This window comes from Eucalyptus grandis, chromosome 3 (genome assembly GCF_016545825.1).
Source record: "Eucalyptus grandis isolate ANBG69807.140 chromosome 3, ASM1654582v1, whole genome shotgun sequence".
Lineage (NCBI taxonomy): Eukaryota > Viridiplantae > Streptophyta > Magnoliopsida > Myrtales > Myrtaceae > Eucalyptus > Eucalyptus grandis.
The window spans coordinates 3,194,220-3,215,025 of record NC_052614.1 but is presented as its reverse complement, the minus strand read 5'-3'; positions in this window follow the sequence as shown (position 1 = coordinate 3,215,025).

Below are 20,806 nucleotides of genomic sequence, written 5' to 3'. Positions count from 1 at the left end.
AGAAAATAAAATAAAGAATGTAAAAAACCTATAAATTGAAATATTTATAAAAACTTAACCAAGAAAGTATATATTTATAAAAAAAAAATTAGGGTGGATAAACCCATTTTACAACTTGGATTTAATGAGCCCAATTTTATGTGGGTAGCTCTTTTATTTTTAAATGGGTTACAAATGAGTTAAGAAAATAAATCTCAAGAAAATAGATTATTAGCAACCCATCATTTAACCCATTTTGCAAAACCAACACCCACTCAAGATGCGGTCTAATTCTACGAACATTTTGGAGGTCTGCAAGGATCAAACTGATGATCATAAGAACCTATGAAAAGTTACTGTATGCAAGTGCATGAGATTAGGGGCAAACGCAAAGAAAAAGACTTTGAATTCAAACACAATACATATGGAATTAGAATAATAAATGATATACAATGCAACTAGAAAGTACAGTAGAAGAAATGGATCTCAAAAGTGCACATTAGGTGCGTTGCTCCAAAGTGTTTTAAAGTTCGGCATCTCTCAGCAGTAGCAGAATCGACTAACGCACATATAACAAAGAGCAAAACCAAGTCTCATATCTACAACAATGACTCTCTCTGTCATTAACAATCTCAGTGAAAGACCATGAAAACGTGAGAGCCTACTAAGCCGCAAAAACCGATTGCATGCTACTTAACTAACAACACCACGTAGCCAAAAGAAAACTCCAACAAAGGACGACACGGACATCAAAGAAACATATCGAACAAAAATTGTCAAGCGAAGCAAGAGAAAACGGCAGAATCAAAGCACTCAAAGCCCTTGTGTCCATTCAGTGATTCAAATGCGCAAAAACGAAGCAGGCGTCAACAAGGCTAATGCCACGAGCAACCCGCGAAGGTTAAGGGGTACGGCATGGACTCACGCATCGAGGAGCGCTGTTGAGGCAAAAATCGACATTCGGGAACTGGATTTTCACGAGGTGATGCTGAAGCTCGTCGACCTTCGGGGGAGTGGCGAAGGCGGCTCAAAAGCAAGTCGCGAAGGCCAGCGGCGGAGGCATTTCAGGGCGAGCGGCGGGGGCGAGCAATGGAGATGGGTGATGAATGGTTGCAAAATATGAGCCACATATAACTCATTAGTGCAAAATATGAGCCAAAAAGGGGGTTATGGACCCATTTTGCCACCCCTACTCTTTGATGATGCGGGTTCTTTTAGAACTAAATTAATATTCGTATAATAGGTTCATTACTGATCAGACAATTTCTTGATTCATTATAGGAAGGTATTTGGATAACTTGCCTCTTGGCTTGCTTTTCATCGTTTTGAGAAGCTCTTTTTAATTGATTTATTTTTATCAGCTTGGTAGCAGAAAATAAAAAAGTGTTGCGTTCGAAACATGAACTACAATTGCAAGGAGGACCACCCATTAAAAAATGGCCGCCTTAATCATCGAACGGCGGCGACAAGCCTCAATTGTTGTGGTGGCCGCCATGTCCAAACGGTGGAACGGAGGTTCAAGGCAAGATCCGGTGGTGAAAATGTGTCGCTCCGCCTTCTTCTGGGCCACGGCCTTTTGGGACCAGGTCTCTTGGCTTTGTCGTGGGGAGAGAAGCTAAGTCAAAAGCTAAAACTAGCATGAGGAGGAGGATCGTCCATGAGCGTTTCAAGCTGGCTCTCTCCATTGTTTCTCTTTCGATAATTTTCTCCCAGAAATATATGCATGAATTTGCTCTAGCATCGCTATTTATAGGTTTGAATTCCATGGAGAAGGATGCCATCTCCATATTGCTTGCCCCGGCATTACAAATTTGTCGGTTAGAGTTGTGGATTTAGGTTTCTAGAATTGATAGATGCATATTCAAACTTTGTTAAGTATGGAGAAAAAAACATGTTGCGGCTGCTTCCAAATCGAAATTTCGACGCTGGTAGCCATTTTTGCGAATCCGATTCAAGGCAAGTCAATCAGATAGAGATAGCAATGGCGCATGAAAGAATACTGAACAAACTGACAAAAAAAAAAAGGAATGAGAAGCTTTGTTCTAATCCACATTAGCACAATTTATATATGTGCATGCGTGACCATTTCTCTCGAGTGAAATTCGAAGTTATTCCTTTTATGCAATTCATCTACCACTACTTTGATCTCATTCTTAACATACATGCCCCGGATAAACCTTGACTTTACAAGTAGGGAATCACACAATTTGTTATAGAAAATTATTTCAAATGACTCGCTTTCCATCTTGCTTTTCATTGTCCAATGTCGCTTGAGAAGATCGCTCTTGTTCACTATTTTATTTTAGAGATGTCAAAGCAACATAGGAGGGACAAAATAATAAAAAAAAAAGCCACGTCGGCACTTTCAGTCAGTCAAGTTGGATGGAGTTTGTAAAAAGATTTAATTACACAAATTTGATTATTTTTAGGATTCAATTGCATTTTTTGAGAGTTTTAGGACTATTTCCGTGACAAGTTTTATAGTTTCAAACACACTCCAAAAAAAAAAAAAAAAAGAGAGACCAAAAGGAGGTAAGATAAATTAGTATGCAACTAAATCTGCAACAACTTTATTCAATTGGTGAATTTATTGAATAATTACAAGTAATTGCTTCAAAAATTCACTCGAAGGCGGACTCAATTATGTTATGGCCGTGACAAGGCTCAATGATGACCGGGATCGGGTCCACCGGGGGCGTCACGCAAGATTTGGTAGTGAAAACGGGTTGCTTCGCCTTCTTCTCCGATGCTGGGGGACTTTCAATGGGATTAGGTCCACTGGGGACATCACGCAAGATCTGGTAGAGAGAACCGCCTGCTTCACCTTCTTCTTCGACGCCGGCATGGCCTTGCCCGCCTAGGTCTCTCGCCTTTGTTGTAGGGAGAGGAGCTAGGCCAAAAGCCAAAATGAGCATGAGGAGGATCGTCCATGAGCATTTTAGATTAGCTCTTGCCATTGTTTCTTCCTTCTTCCTTCTTCCTAATAATTTTCTCCCTAAAGTATATGCATGGCCCTTGCTCTAATATCGCTATTTATAGGTATAGATTCTATTGAGAAGGATGCCATCTCTATATTGCTCGTTTGACATTACTCATGTGTAGTGTTAAGAGTTCTAGATTTGTTTCTAGAATTTGGTAGATGCAAATCAGCACAAGTTATTCTCGATATGTTTCCATGTATGCACGACAACTTGCCTTTTAAGAGCCAGATCTAATCAGTCTTTTCATAGAATTTATCTGCCATTACTTCCATCCCATTTTTAGCACATAAATATCCTGCTTAAAATTTGACCTCTACATTTCAATAATCACACGATTCATTATTGAAAAGTATTTTGTTAGAATAATTAAATATTAAATTACGCATCCATCTAACGGTTTAAACTTTTAGAACTGTTGGTAATGATCTCATAAAATCTTACAGGATTTATGTGTCCGCATAAATCTTGACTTCACAATTAGGTAATCACGCAATTTGTTATGGAGAAGTATTTCCAAAAACTTGTTTCCCATCTTGGTTTTCATTGTCCGACGTCTTGAGAAGATCACTCTTCTTCACTGTTTATATATATTCACTTTATTAGCTGAGTAACGATAGTTAAAATAAGGCGTTGGGTTTGCGCACATTAGCCTGAGCGAACCAAGTCAGTATGAAAGAGAGATTTCATAGCGGGACACTTTCCCGACCAATTTGGCTGTGGAAATAGCAACTTCCCTGATTGTCAAGAGCGTCTTGTTAAATTATTAATAGTGGAAACATTTCCTTGCAAGACACTTCGAAAATGAAATAATTACATTTTTTAAAAAAGAATTCACTCACTTTAATCGTAAATTAGATATTTTCAAATAACCTTTAATAATCTTTAACTAGTGCCCAAGAAACACTCTTTAACGTTTTCTTTGTCAAGAATTAATACATAGACTTTAGGGTAATTCGACCGTTTCAATCTAGCAATTTAAATTGGTATAAAAAATGTAGGTAAAAAGGAGAGAAGATAACAAAAAGCATGGGTAAAAGTGAACACTCAATCCGCTTACGGATAGGCCTGGTTTTTCGGTTTTGAGCTCAAAGGGATTCATGTGATTCCTATGTTATGTATCGGCGAATAAAAGGTATGGAACAATTTTGGTGTAAAGTTTACCAGTAAGTATCTGATTTGTGTCTTCTCAAATAAATTGTGGATAACTTATCCCGAATCTTGCACTAAATATAAACTGAAGTCCGTTTCCTTATTACACCTCTAAGTTCTTATATTGGCCTACCAAAAAATTCCATGCTAATTTTTGTTAAATGCAAATACCACACAAACAAATTCTAAACTATGCCATCGTTATACCAATATCTATTTTTTTTTATCACTAAAAAACCCTAAAATATGCCCATTGTAAAACTAATATCTAAAATTTTTTAATGTCACCAAAGCTCATAAACTATGCTCACATTGTATAAGTTTAGGGAATTATGATTTTTTTAAAAAAGGGTATTAGTGTCATATTTGGCAAAGTTTAGGATTTTTGTGGCAGAAAATGGCTATTTTTGTCACAATGGTACAATATTTAGGGTTTTTGTAACAAAAAAAAAAAAAAAAACCTTTGAGGTCGTATAAAAATTCAATCCAAAAGTTTAAACTATTAGGTTGAGGAGGCGGTGTGTAAATAAATTGAATGTAAACCCCATGGTCAAGTCAGGCTTGGGGTAAATTGCAACACATTCTCTCACGTTCAAGTTGGATTATAAATGACACATGAAAGTTGACTAATGGGATAAATGCCCATGTGAAATAAACTAGGATAGATCCAAATGATATATTAAAAGGCAAACCCAATAACTTAACTATTACGTGGAGGAAGAGTATACTCACACGAACCCCATAGTCAAGTGCTGAGATTTTTTTAACAGGAGTATTAACTTTACATGGCATAATTTAATGAGACCATTACCAACTGTTTTAAAAGTTTAAGCTGTTTAATAAAAAGTTTATTTGTTTCGTGAAAATGTTTTTAGGAAAATATTTTCCGCATTTTCTTTTATTTGGTTCTTAAGAAAATGAGTCAACGGATAGGGTTTTCCTACCAAAACTTAAATTCATAAAAATTATTTCCCATTTGAAAGAGCTTGAAAATGTTTTCCAAAATATTATTCTAGTGTTAGGGTCCCTTGGTTCATGGCTGGTGGAAGGCCGCCTAGCTTGAGGCTCACTAGATCTAGGCGAGCTCGTGGCTTGCCCAATCTTGGTGAGGTTGACCTCACTCGAGGTTGGCAAGCTCGAGCTTGCCTATGATCATCGTCAAGCAAGCCTATGGTTGTCCTCGGCGATCGTGAGCGAAGAAAGGGGGCAAATAAAAGGAAAGAAATGAAAAAGAAAATGAAAACCAAATATTTAAAAATATTAAAATTTGAATACTTTTTAAAAAAAGGAAAGAAAAAGAAAAAATACTTAGAGTTTCGAATTTTTTGAAAAATGAGATTTTTTTTTTTTTTTTTTGCCTGAGACAAAATTTGAATATTTGAAAATGTTTTCAATCATATATCATTAAATAAAGGACAACTAACCTTGTTCGTGAAAAAAATTTCCTTTATTATTGAGATTTTGGTGAAACAAATGTACCCGGAGGCGTTTCTTTCACTCCTCCTCACGTTTAGTATAATCTTTTAGAGGCTTGGAAAAATTCGAATTCAGGATCTCCTGCTCATATATCATATGAAATTTTGGTGGAAGACTCTTAACTGTTATAAAAATTTAAATTGTTCGATCAAAGCGTGGTTTACTATTTAAGTTATCTATCATAAGCACTGATCATGAATTGGATCTCCCTTATTTGAGTTGTCTTGACTTCGTCATCCTACGGAAATGTTGTAAATTTAAAATTTCAAAGGCTTTTATCCACCCATTTTCTTCTTATAGCGAATACTTCATTTTAAATTACTTACACGCCCCCATCAAATTTCGATAATACTTCGCAAGGTATCCCATCGAATTAAGCCGATCAAACCAAGAGGAGATGGAATGACTAACCAATCGCACATTTCGCCAACTACAAACAAGATCAACACCGCAACAGAATCCACAACAGCTCTATTCCATTGGTGAATTTATTTAATAGTTACAAGCAATTGCTTCGAAAATTTCACTAGACGCGAACTTAATTATGGAATGGCAGCAGCTAGTTGCAATTGTGGCGGCAATTGGGTCTAGATGCGGGACGGGGGTGGTCCGAGGCAAGATCCGATAGTGAAAAGGGGTTGCTCCACCGACTTCACCAACATCGGCACGGCCTTCTGTGATCGGTTCTCTCTCGGTTGTTGCAGAAGCTAAGCCAAAACCTAAAACGAGCATGAGGAGGATTGTCCATGAGCATCTTAGATTAGGTTTTGAAAGAAGATAAAGAAGCTAAGGGAAGAAGGGAAGAATCGTATAAGAGGAAATTTTGGGAGAATTTTGTGTATTCTATTCCATTCTTTTACTGATGTACAAAGTCATGTAAATATAGTACATGAGGTGTACAAAAGAAAGGAACATATATTCAATGAATCAAATCTAATATTTGATTAATCCAATCTACTCCTCAATTGATTTAATGAATCAATCTCAATCCAAAAGGATTTCGTCCAGCTTGAGTACATTTTCCAACAATCTCCCATAAGCTGATGGCTTGTAGATATCCAAGACGCCTAATTTGCTCAATAGATATGCGTGTTGTCTCTGACAAAGAGGTTTGGTGAACACATCTGCAGGTTGTTTTGTGGTCCCAATTCCTTTTGTTTCGATCTCTCCTTCTTGAATCTTGTCTTGAGTGATGTGATAGTCCACTTCTGTATGTTTTGTTCTTTCATGCACTATGGGATTTGCCGCAAGTTTGAGAGCCTCATCATTGTTGCAAAATAATTTTGTTGGTCCCTTCACTTGTATCCCAAGGTCCTAAAGTAAGCCTCATATCCAGACTATCTTGCAAATGGTCTTTGCCATGGCTTAGTATTCCACTTTGGCTGATGATAGTGAGACAATTGCTTGTTTCTTTGTCTTACATGAAAGTAAACATTCTCCCAGTTTAATGCAAAAACCAGTGATGGATCTTTGATTCATGGGACAAGTTGCATAGTCTACATCACAATAGGCTGTCATCTCCATTTTATGGAGAGAAGAATCCTAAGTCTTGGGCATTTTTTCAAATCTTTTACGACCTTTAGAGTAGTATTCATATGAGATTTTTTTATTTTATTGTGCATACACTTGCTTAGTGCCTATATTGCATAACATTTATCATGCTTGGTCATAGTCAAGTATATGAGTTTCCCAATGAGCTTCTGATAACTTGACGGATCTCTAAGTATAGATAGGATCTTGATTTTGAGATGATCCAATATCATTTTTTGCCGTAGTTAATTTGATGTTCTACCCAATTGGAATAATAGCCAGTTTGCATCTTGAAGGTCTCGCTTCTGATATGATTTTTAGTATAAATTTTTGTTAGCCAAGAGATTTCTTGGTTGGATCGAACAATCTCAATCCCAAGAAAATACTTTGGTGATCCCAAGTCCTTAATATGGAATGTGGAATTCAAATACTCCTTAAGGTTCTCTATGGTAGTTTTGTCGTTTCCCCATAATGAGAATGTCATCACACATATCATCAAATAAATAGATGGCATACCTTCTGTCCACGTGAGCATAATCCTATTGGACTTGGCACACCACTGCCTATAAGTTTGTTGAGACCATACAAGGATTTGTAGAGACAACATACTCTATTCTGCCCTTGTCTTCATAAATCCCGAGGAATATTCATATAAATTTCTTCATCCAAGTCCCCATGAAGAAAGACATTATGTCCGTCCATTTGGTGTAATGGTCAGTCATAGAGAGTAGCAACTGATAAGAAGGAACATATTATCACATCTTTGGCTATTGGAGAAAAGGTTTCACGGTAGTCGAAACCTTCTTGTTGTGTAAAACCCTTAGCCCCTAATTGAGCCTTGTATTGTTCGATTGACACATCGCTAATACTTATTTTATACACCTATTTGCAGCCAATTGGTTTTCGATTTAGAGGTGGTGTCACAAGCTCCCTTGCCTAATTTTCGGTTAAAGCTTGCAATTCAACTTCCATAACTTTCTGCCATTATGGATCAGCAGATGCTTCATCACAACTAGGTTCTCGCTCTTCCGATATACAGCTAATGAAACATCTATGTTTCGGGGAGAGTTGATGGAAAGAAACATAAGATGAGATAGGATAATGAATACATGTTGCATTGAATGCCACACAAACGTAATCCTTGGTCCGTGTTGGTGGACAGGTGATTCGCCTGGAGTGTCGTGCAGGATCTTGTTGCGGTGGAGGTGACGATGATTCTTCCACAGTGGCATTCAGTGAAGAATTGAAAACTTCTTCAATGGGCATAATAATGGAAGATAGTTCCTTAGTTTTTGCTACAGCAAGAACCTCATCTAAAGTTGAAGCTGATGTTGAAGAGAAATTTGAAGTCTCCGGAGGTGCAGCAAGTATATACTCAAGATCTAGAGATAATGCTTCCTTAGATAAGAAATTACATGAATTAGCCATGGCATCCAAATCTTCCTTTGATAACCCTCTCGCACGGAATGGAAATACTTCTTCATGAAAAACAACATCTTTGTCTACGGAGAATTAATCTGTAGAAATTTCAAGGAGACGATATCCTTTCTGCAAATTTGGGTAGCCCATGAATACACAACGTCGGGCATGGGGACCCATCTTGTCTCGAGGGCCCACCGTGATGGCATAACTTAAAAACCAAAGACCTTTAAGTTTTCCAACTCTAGTTTCTTCCCATAAAGCAGTTCAAATGGAGTTTGTTTGCCAAGAATTTGAGTAGGTATACGATTGATCAAATAAGTTGTCATGATCACATAATCGCACCAAAAATTTTCTAGAATAGTCGCTTGGAACTTTAGTGTAGGTCCTACTTCCAGAAGATTGCGATGCTTACATTCTACCACCCTATTCCATTGTGGGGAATAGGTACATGAGCTCTCATGTAATGTGCCATTAGATGAAAAAAGAGAAGCACAAATACTGTTGAAAAATTCTCTCCTGTTATTTGTGTGAATCCACTAAATAGATATTTTGAACTGACTCTTTGTTTAGGCAAGAAAAAGTTTTAAATGAGAGATAGCTTGACTCTCAGACTACATAATAAAAACCCATGTGGCACGAGAATAATCGTCCACAATTGTAAGGAAGAAATGCGAGCCATCATGATGTGCTATATGGTGGGGTTCCTAAATATCAACAAGAATCAATGGAAAAACATTGCCAGTATGAGTTTTGCTAGAAGGAAAAGGTGATCAAGATTGCTTCGCAAGAGGACAAATGTGACACTCAGAGTGTGGAAAAAAAAACACTATAACCCATTTTTGAATGTAAAAGGAAGCTTCTATCATTGGTGGTCATGTTACACAATTATTTTTTTTTCAAAAAAAAAAAAAAAAACCCAAGATAAATCAAGACTATTTGGAAATCGAACAAGACTTGGCAAGAATTTTCTTCGCAAACTATAGATACATAAATGAGGTTAAAATGAAACTCTGAGACAAGGGTGAAGATTGATTGTGCTTGTCATTGTGACATAGGTGACATTTCCATTGGGAAGTCATACGAAAATAGGAAAGTTTGTTCCTTTGTGTATAATGGAGAAAAAACTTTTGTCACAAACAATATGATCACTTGCTCCTGAGTCCATTATCCATGCATTTCTTGAAATAGAGTTTATCATACAGTGAGATATACTTGAAAAATTCATTCCTTTGTTGGAAGTATCCAATTTCTACAAAGCCTGCATAAGTTGCCATATTGTTCATGTGTAATGGGCTGATCGTTAGAATTCAGACTAGTCAGGTCAATGACTTGATAGGTTGCTGAATTTTTTTTTTTCCTTTTCTCTAGGCTTACCATGAAATTTCCAGCAATTATGAATTGTGTGATGTAGGCATTTGCAATACTCACAAAATTATTTACCTTTTCCTTTGGTATTTTGCCTATAATTCTTGTGGCAAAATTCTAACCGATGGATGCTTTAGTTGTCCTTTCACAGTCCGATTTAGCTGATGTGTTGATGGATCGTGGGCCATTTAATCGCATAGCATAGGCACTGATTGACCATGAACCGTCTGATCGCATGGAGTAATTTGGGCCATCCATTCCACTCTTCTTAAAAAGTTTTTCTTCTCCACTCTTCGTGAACCCTAGCGCTGCTACTCCTCTTTGTCTTCTAGGGTTTTGTTGCGAGAACTTCATCGCGAGCTACAAGCGAGATGCTCTCGCTTCCTTTAGCATATTCTAGCTAGGAGAGTGGTTGACTCTCTTCTTGGACTGCAAGCTAATAGATGCGGCTGAGTGGTGGTATTGGATCCATGACCAAAATCTGTGATAAATATGAGTTATGAATTGTTAAAAATTCAAGAGAAATCTTGTTGCTTTCTCTTTGTCCCTTATTGCCTTGTATTGCTGTGAAGTGGCTTTGAGCCCTTCAAGTTTCTTTTATGCTGCCTCCCGTTCATTCCAAAGTGCGGATAGCTTGCTGAAGCATGTCGCAACGGAGATGTTTCCTTGCTTCAACCCTGAGAGTGTCTGGGTGAACGAGAAGATCTTTGCTCTATCCAATTTCTTATACATCTCTTTTATATTCTCCCACATAGGCCCCGTTTGGTTCGGCATTTAGAAGGGGCTTTTGGCCTCTAAAGGGGTTTGGGCAAAAGCGGGTGGTGTTTGGTTCAATATTTTGGGGACTTTGGGGAGGTGCAATTGCATCTCCAAGGGGCTTGAAGGGGCTTTAGGGGAATGGAGGGTCCAAGGTGCATTTGAGATTAGCATTTTCGGAATGCTGGGGCTTTGTTTAATGAAAATATGTCAGTTGCCAATTTTACCCTCGTTTATTATTCAAAATCCGTTTTTGCCCTTTTCTAAAAAAAATCCTAAAAGCCTCTCACGACTCCTCTCCTCTGCACTCGCGCTGCACACTCACGACTTCTCCCTTCTGCACTCTCACGCCGCACTCTCACGCCTCCTCTCTTCTGCACTCTCACACATCTCTCTCGGCCGTCCCTCACCGTTTCCATCCGAGATCAACCATCCCAACCTCGAAGATCGCCTCCTCGCCGTTTTGCTCTCGCGCCGTGTCGCGCTCGTAGCAAGGCAATTGGGTAAGCTCGGAAGCTTCGATTCCATCGCTCGCTCGCCCGATTCGCGGTCACCACTAAAGATTCCACCATCGTCCCTCGCCGTTCTGCTCTCGCACTCGCCTCTCCAGGTAAGATTTCCTAAGTGTTGCCGCCTTACAGTGCCACGGCCTCAGGTTGGCTTCGGTTCGCCTTTGTGTTTTGGTCAATCGCCAACTGTCGATTTTGTTCGCTTTCACACTTAGTTCAGTCCGAACCTTTCGTTGCTTGTTCGGGGCGGGCTGAACCAAACCGGCTTTGCTTGGTCCCCTTCATCTACCGAACCAAACCGACTTATTTAGAATTCATTAATTTTCTCCAGAAGAGTGAAAAGATTCTTGTTAGTTGTAAGTTTGTCTCGTAAAAGTATTTGGGGATGAAGAAAGTAACATATTTTTGACAGAAAGATGAAATTTCTGTGCCACATATATGAATCAATCGCATCTAGACTCACATGGAATCTGAATTGGAATATTGAAACAAAAACACAAAGTATTTAATGTGCTCCATTTTATAGTTTGTGACTATAAATTTGTCTATGGTGGTGTTTATATATAACAAAATCTTTTATGATATTGGGAAGTAAGGACAAGAGGAGGTCCCGCTCTCCACGTTCAAACCGATAAGCTCCTTTATCTTCACCGATTTAAAGTAATTGCTCTAAATTGGTCTATCCCGCATAAAGATTAGCACTCTGATTCTCGAGTTTCAATAGATTTTATGAATAGCTGGTGATGTTTGGATGATATTAGCAAAAGGGAATGGATGGAAAACAGAGTTCTTATCTATTACCATAAGTTTGCTTATTGAATGTATCTCGATCTTATTTTACAAATATAATTTCAGATCCTTGCTGCTAATGTTATTGCTTTGGTTTGGAATGTGATTCTATCGTTCAAAGCTCATAAAGAGATTCTTCCTAAATAGGTACACTGGTAGAGGATATCTGACTTTTGAATAGCAATTCAGCATCTATAAGACTACTTTTATGCAACCAAGAAAATAAGAACAACTCTAGACTTGTGAAGGCTCGCTACATAGCTGATGTTGCCATTCGAAAGTGCAATTTCTAATCAGAATAAGGAATTGAGATTATAAATAAAAGAGAATTTTTTTTCTTCTCTTTTTGTGGATGGCCATTAATTTGATGCATAGATTACTTTATATTAACAAATTCGACGTAAAAGAGTAATTATCAGTTCATGAAATCACGAAGCAGAATTTGAGTTCAAAATTCACATCCGGGAGTTAAATAATCTCATGAAAAGTCCGTCCAAGAGCATGGAAAACATGCCGGTCTTTGATAATTGTTGGAGGACGGTAATCAATCAGATGTCACCTAAAATTTTGTTTCTTCACTAACATACAAATGCACATTTGAATGGTTGTTGCTTGTGAAAAAGTTACTTCTCAAGATTTGGTGCCTTATTGTATGTGTAGGGGTTTGAGTTCTCTTCCTCGCGTCACTCCTTCACGCTCGCTGCCCTCAAGCTCTCCTTTCATGCTCGCTGCCCTCAAGCTCTCCTTTCACGCTCGCGCCGTGCTTGCTTCTATCCAGGTCAGATTTTCTTAATCCACGGTTGCCCATTGAACCAGAATTGTCTTCCGTCGGTTTAACTACATTTTCAGTGTACAAAATTCTGAATTTGATGGGAGTTTGGTGGTTGATTGGCTATTTTGAGCCCATTCTGAATTCTAATATTAGTCTAGGGTTGTACAAAATTCTAATGTTGGGGCTTGGTTAATATTTTTCTGGTGTGAAGAGATGTGAAGCTGTTTCTTGATCTTATCTCTACATCCAAATGTTACTTTTTCCCTTTTTTTGATGGATCCTCTGCCTCTATAGTGGGAAAACCACCACATTGTATCTTGTATAGCCCTAGACTGATATGTTGTTGGTTTTTTTCTTGTTTTTTGGGCTGATATCTAATACAATATAACATTGATTTGTTATTTACTAGTTCGCATTTATTTGGCTCTAATTCAATTGTTGAATTTTTTCTTTATTATATATCTCTCAAATATGTCATGCTCATATTGTTGAAAGATGGCGAGTTCAACAAAGGAAAAGGCATATTGGACAGCTGAAGACGTGGAAACATTTTGTAAGTTATGTGTTGAACAAATCAATAAAGGTAATCGTCCAGCAACCAACAAGAGAGATGGATGGACTATCATAATTAATAAGTTCGAGGAGTTGAGGGGCAAAAAGTACGATAAAACTAAAATGAAAAGTAAGTGGGATAATCTTAAGGAAGAATGGAAAAGATGGAGGACGTTGGTTTATAGTGAAACGGGATTAGGATGGGATCCAAGGAAGAAAACCATCGATGCGAGTGATGAATAGTGGGAGAGCAAAATCCAGGTGTTTATCATTTGTTCTTTTATTTTTCGATTAAGTTCTTATTTTCTATTATATACAACTTACTGAAAACGTTTTTTTTTTTTTTTTTTTTTTTTTTTTTATAACAGGCCAATCCTAAGGTTAAGGTTTTTAGGACGAAAGGCATACCTCCTGATCTTGAAGTGTTGCTAGATAGAATGTTCAGGGATACGGTTGCTACTGGAGGAATCACTTGGAATCCTGCACAAGGTTTATGTGTTGATGAGAATGTTGATGCCACACAACCCAATATTGATGATGCCGTAAGATCTACTGATGATAATTTGGAATGTGATGTGGGTGAAAATATTGATGAACCAATTCAAACTCAGGCTCATAAAAGAGTAGCACAAACTTCAACAAGGGAAACTCGAGGAAAGAAAGCCAAGAACTTGAGCCCGGCACAATTGCTTGGAAGTCAAATTACCGGCTTTGTTCTCAGTTGAAAGTAGGAGTGCTAATAGGAGTGCTGATGCTGTTGCCTCTCGAGCATATGAGGAATTCGGTCCTTACAAGGACCTCATATCTATGTTGGATGCCATACCAGAGATTGTGCAAGATAAAAAGCTGTACTTTTTTGCAATTAAACATTTTAAGGACAGGGTGGACAATAGGCAGGTCTTCATGAGCTTGAGTACCGATGCCGAGGGTGAAGTATCTCAAGCTTGAGATGGAAGAACTTAATCATAACTAAGATATTGTTATAGTTTCTTATTTGAATTCTTGAATATGCTATTTTATTTTTATATGCGAACTCTATTTAAATTATGTATGGACCTAATTTATATTAATGTTTTTAATGTGAGAATTGTTTCTAATTGGCGTTTGCTTTATGTGGTTGACTTTGCATATATATGTTGATTGATACTATTGTTTTTCTTAATGGATTGTCAATATTATTCATTATTTTTCTTATTCTAACTCTATAATTTGTTACGTTAGGTAATTATGGATGATTCTCAACAAAAGGAAAATCGTGAACAAGAGGAAGATGAATTCTCGGATTTGCTTTCAATTGCTAATGCTTCAATTGCTTATCAAGCAATGCACCTTAGCAAACAACCTTCTATGACCTCATCATATACAGGTTATGCATGGATGAGAGAGTTGATGGCTGAAGATACTAATCCAATAAGATGCTATAATATGTTTAGAATGCATAGAGATGTATTTAATAATTTAACAGGTGACTTAGTAACACGCTATGGCCTTAAAGGATCTAGAAATACTAATGTTGAAGAAATGGTTGGAATGTTTCTTTATATGTTGGGACATGGTATAGGCAACAGGGTAGCACAAGAACGCTTTCAACGCTCTGGGGAAACCATAAGTAGGCATTTTAGTTTAGTTTTAAATAAAGTATGCAATATGGGAAAAGATTTGATCCAACCAATTGATCGACAATTTCGGGAAGTTCCAGAGAAGATTAAGAAAGATCGACGATTTTATCCATATTTTAAGGTAAGTTATAATTGTATTATAAAAACGAAAAAGCAAATTTAAATCATGTAATTTTTGCATTATTTGTTTTAGGATTGCATTGGAGCTATGAATGGTACACATATTCAAGCAGTATTACCGACGTATGATTAAATTCGCTTTATTGGTCGAAAAGGAAAGACTACGCAAAATGTGTTGGCTGTATGTAATTTTAATATGGAATTTATTTACGTTTGTGCTGATTGGGAGGGACAAGCTCATGATACTCGTGTCTTCTATGATGCCATTGGAAGACGTGATGCACAATTTCTCTATCCACCTCCAGGTTGGTTAATTAATGGTTTATGTATATCCATATATATATATATATATATTTATGTGGCATATGTTAATTAGATTTATATTATATTTGTGTATGTAAATATTATTTAATAGATGCTGGATATCCAAATCTCACTGATTGTTTAGGGCCATATAGAGAAGTTAGATATCATTTGCCAGAATTTCGACAAGGTCCTACACTTATAGGTTATCGAGAAGTGTTCAATCGTGCACATTCCTCGCTTCGCTCAAAAATTGAACGAGCCTTTGGTGTACTAAAAAAGGAAGTGGAAGATTTTAACTATTATGCCAAGTTATCCATATGAAAAGCAAGTGCAAATTGTCATAACTACAATGGCTTTGCACAATTTTATAAGAAAAAATGCCGTAACTGATATGGATTTTGAAACAGCAGATTTGGATCCCGAGTATGGATATTCAGTAGATCATGATGTTTTAAATGAGGGGACAAGTGCTTCAAATAATAATGCATTTCCTGACATGGCACATTTACGTGATGAAATAGCTATGAACTTGATAAATAGTTAAGGATGTCTGTAATATTTAACTATTTATTTCTTTCTTTCGAACATATGTTGTTGTCATGTTTATTGTAATGAAATTACTCTATTTTTAATTGAGTTTGATGTGATTTTTTTATTTATAATTTTATTAATATGTCTCTTATACATTATTCTCAACTTGAAAATAATATATAAAAGTTAAGGTAATTGATTTTTGTTTTTAATTTTAAACAATTTAAAGTTGCAAAATTTTAATAATTGGCACATGAAATGACTTTCCAAATGTAATGTGTTTACCAAACAGCATTTTCCCCAAGTTGCATCTCAAGGCATCTTTTCAATTTTGTTTACCAAACAGCATTTGCATTTCGCCAAACCCCTTTAGACTAAAGGCCTTTGCATTTCCCCAATGACATTCTCCCAAAGCCGAACCAAACGGGGCCATAGTTTTTGAATCCTTTATTAGGGGTAATCCAGCTGTGACTTCTGGAGCCACGCAGTTGCCAATCCAAGTTCTCACCAACCGGTTACACTTTCTCCATTGTCGTGCTGTTCTTAGATCTGCTGGAATCGGAATGGTTCCATTCAAAAAACCATCCTTATCTTTTGTAACCAAAACTTGCTGAAACTCCTATGCCTAGGTCAAATAACTTTCAGATCCAATAAGTTGATAAGCGATAAGTCGTAGCTTTGGTCCATTGGCGGTGGAGACGAATAGTGGATCACCCAACTCTGAGCGACCACTAGTGGTTGCAATGGAATATGGTAGAAACCTAAGTGGCAAAATTGGTTAGGGATTTGTTCCCATGCTCGGCCCAATTCCTCCCTCGCATTGAGAAATACCAAGTAGGGATTTGGTCCAATACTCGAGTCATTTGACTCAATCACTTGCCCCACATTGATTGGATCCAACTGAATGGCTGTGCTTGCCCCGTTTACTATTGGTGGATTGCCAGTGCTTTGGGCCCTACTTTGGTGGCCCTGGTTTCCTAGAGATGATGCATTTGGGCTCGGCCCAAAGTATCATGGATTAAATGGTACCCATTAGTAAGGATGGCTCACAAGGGGCTAGCCCAAGATGGGCTACCCCAGATTTGATGAAGTCTGGATGGGCTGCCATTTCATTTGTTGGGCCTGAATAAGTTGCTCTTGAGATCCAAGAACAACGGCAGATGGGTCCACGATTGGATCCCGAACTTATGAGATTTGAGGCGTGATTTCTACTGGGAAATGCTCTTTTGAGGCTAATGGCAAAGTCATGATGGTGGTACAAAGAAAATTTTCTTCACTTGCTTCTTTCCCTTTTTCAAAAATTGACGATTAACTTTGTTTTGCAGGTTAGAGTCCCTTGGCAGGCAATCGTTCTATGTGGAAGCTCAATCTAGAGCTTAATAGCTCTAATACCATGAAAGAAGATAAAAAGCTAAGGGAAGAAAGGAAGAATTGTAAAAACAAGAGGAACTTTTGGGAGAATTTTGTGTATTCTATTCCATTCTTTTTTATGTACGAAGCTATGTAAATATAGTACAGGAGGTGTACAAAAGAAAGGAAAATATATTCAATGAATTTAATCTAATATTTGACTAATCCATTCTAATCCTTGATTGATTTAATGAATCAATCTCAATTTGAAAGGATTTCGTCCAATTCGAGCATATCTTCCAACAGGTTTCTCCATTGTTTCTTTCTTCTTTTTATGACTCTTGCTCTAGGATCGCAATTTATAGGTACGAATTCCACTGAGAAGAAAGTCATCTCTATATTGCTTGTCATGAGGTTACTCGTGAAGTGTTAGAGCTCTAGATTTGCTTCTAGAATTGATAGATGCAAAATTAGCTTAAGTTAATCAATAAACTTTCCATATGCACATGAAAATTTCCCACGAGGGCTATAGATTCTACGTCATTTATTTGGATCCATCTGACATTACTTCATTCCATTTTTAGCACATACATATCCTACTTAAACCTTGATCTTTACATTTGGGCAATCGCATGATTTGCAAATGAAAAATTATCTAATCAGTCACAAACCAATTGTATAAATGTCAATTTAGTCATAAAATTTTCAATTTTGTCAATTTAGTCATAAATTTTTGCCCGAAATTCTAATGTAGTCATTTTGGTCAATTTTCATCAAAATCATCAACATGATGATCTAGTCATTGTCCGTCGTGCCGGCATAATGTAAAAATTGGCCAAAATGACTATATTGAAATTTTGCATAAAGGTTTATGACTAAATTAGCAAAATTGAAAAAATTATGACTAAATTGGCATATGTACAATAAATTTAGGATTGATTGGATAGTTTTCTCAATTTGTTGGAAATAGAATATTTCAATAACTCACCGCTCAATTCGCTTTTTATTGTGGCACGCTACTTGAGAAGCTCTCTTGTTCATTATTTGGACAAAACTTCCTTTTAGCCTTACATTTCATGTTTTAGTGACATCAAAACAACATAAGAGAGAGAAAATAAGAAAAAGAGGAACGTCAGCATTTTCACTTACTCAAGTTAGATGGAGTTAGCGAAATGATTTAATTACACAAATTTGACAAGTTTTAGGATTTAATTGTACTTTTGGAAGTTTTAAAACTTGTTGCATTTTTTTCATGACGAGTTTTAAGACTTTTAGCATAGTTATCCAAACAAAATGTAGATCAAAAGGAAGTAAGATAAATTAACATGCAACTAAATCGGCAACAACTTTATTCTATCGGTGAATTTATTGAATAATTGCAAGTAATTGCTTCAAAATATTCACTAGACGGCAGACTTAACTATGCAATGGCTTTGACAAGGCTTAATGTCCAGTGGGGTCCGGTTCGGAGGGGACATCGCGCAAGATCTGGTAGGGAAGATGGGTTGCTTCGCCTTCTTCTCCAATGCCGGCATTTCCACTTGGATTAGGTCCAGAGGAGACTTCATGCAAGACTTGGCAAAGAAAATTGGTTGCTTCGCCTTCTTCTCCGACGCTGACATTTCCACTAGGATTAGGTGCAGAAGGGACTATCACACGCAACTAAATCCGCAGCAACTTTATTCCATCTGTGAATTTTATTTAATGGTTTCGAAAATTTCACTAGAGGCGAACTTAATTATGGAATGGCGGTAGCTAGTTGCAATTGTGGCGGCAGTAAGGTCCAGATGACGGGACAGGGGAGGACCGAGGCAAGATCCGATGGTGAAAAGGGGTTGCTCCACCTACTTCACCAACATCGGCACGGCCTTCTGTGACCGGTTCTCTCTCGGTTGTTGCAGAAGCTAAGCCAAAAGCTAAAACGGGCATGAGGAGGATTGTCCACCAGCGTTTCAGATTAGAGCTCTCTCCATTGTTTCTTTCTTCTCCTTTTTTCCTAAGACTTTTTTCCCAAAAGTATATGCATGACTCTTGCTCTAGGACCGCTTTTTACAGGTACGAATTCCATTGAGAAGGATGTCATCTCTATATAGCTTGTTATGAAGCTACTCGTGTGGTGTTAGAGCCCTAGATTTGTTTCCGGAATTGACAGATGCAAATTAGCTTAAGTTAATCCATGTACTTTCCGTATCCACATGAAAATTTCCTGCGAAAGCCAGATTCCAAGTCTTTTTATTCGACTCCATTTGCCATTACTTCGATCCCATTTTTAGCACATACATATCCTACTTAAACTTTGATCTTTACATTTCGGAAGTCACATGATTTGCAAATGAAAAATTATCTAATTAGTCATAAATTTATTATGTAGATGCCAATTCAATTATAAACTTTTCAATTTTATTAATTTAATTGTAAGTCTTTGCGAGAAATTGTAATGTAATCATTTCGATCAATTTTCGTCAAAATCGCTAGTGTGATGATTCAATCATTGTTGATTGTCCTACGTGGTATATTGAAAAATTAGCCAAAACGACTACATTGAAATTTTGCATAGAAATTTATAACTAAATTGGAAAATTTGAAAAAAATTATAATAATATTGGCATATGTACAATAAATGTAGGACTGATTGAACAATTTCTTCAATTTGTTATATAAAAAAATGTACTTCAGTAACTCACCTCTTGTTCATTATTTTAATCGATTTACTTTATTAGCTTGGTAAAACACAAGGAGGGAGGGAGGGGGGCGCGGGTTGGTCGCGTTCGCAAGAACTTCTTATACCAGACCAAGTAAAGTTGGGTTCTATCCCAACGATCCTTGTATGTATGGACGGTTAAAGTTACCCCTCTTTCCTCAATTACTATAATCGCAAGGAGGCTCATACATTCAAATTTAACTATAATTTCATGTTAGCTCGTTCAATGATTCTCACAAATTAAATTTTACCCAACTTTCCTATAATAAATTTTTAAAAGGGAACGAACCACCAAAACTCAAGCTATATCTATTGACAAATTTGTTCTGAATTTTTTTTTTTTTTTTTTTGTGTGTGGCATAAAAAAAAAACAAACCATGCCCACAATGACATCTCTCTCCTAAGATTTTTATTGTGTCAAGAAAAACTCCAAACTTGTACCCATGTGAGACATTTACCATGTGTCAAGGTTTAGTTAGGTGATTTTCTAGCTAAAACAACATCATTTTTATTTCACTTGCGCCGTGTTAATAGTGTTTGCATTTTGTCATCCATCTTGGTAGACTTCTAACGATGCCTATTGATAGAACTTTGACAAAGGGTAAAAGTGTCACGCATGTACGAATTTGGGATTTTGGATGTGATAAAAAAAAATTAAAGATATATGTGTCACAATAAGCAAAATTTGGGATCTTTGATAGCTTTTTTCCTATATAAAGCTAGAGAAAATTTTGTTAGCATTTTAGATTTGAATTTCGCATAATATTTGTTTTATTGGAATTTCACTTTGCAATGAAATGCCTTTAATCAAAAGTCATTATTTGATTTTTTTAGAGGATACAGGTTGTATGGTGATTTTGGACAGGAAATATCACAGGTAGATAAAAAAATCGGACTTC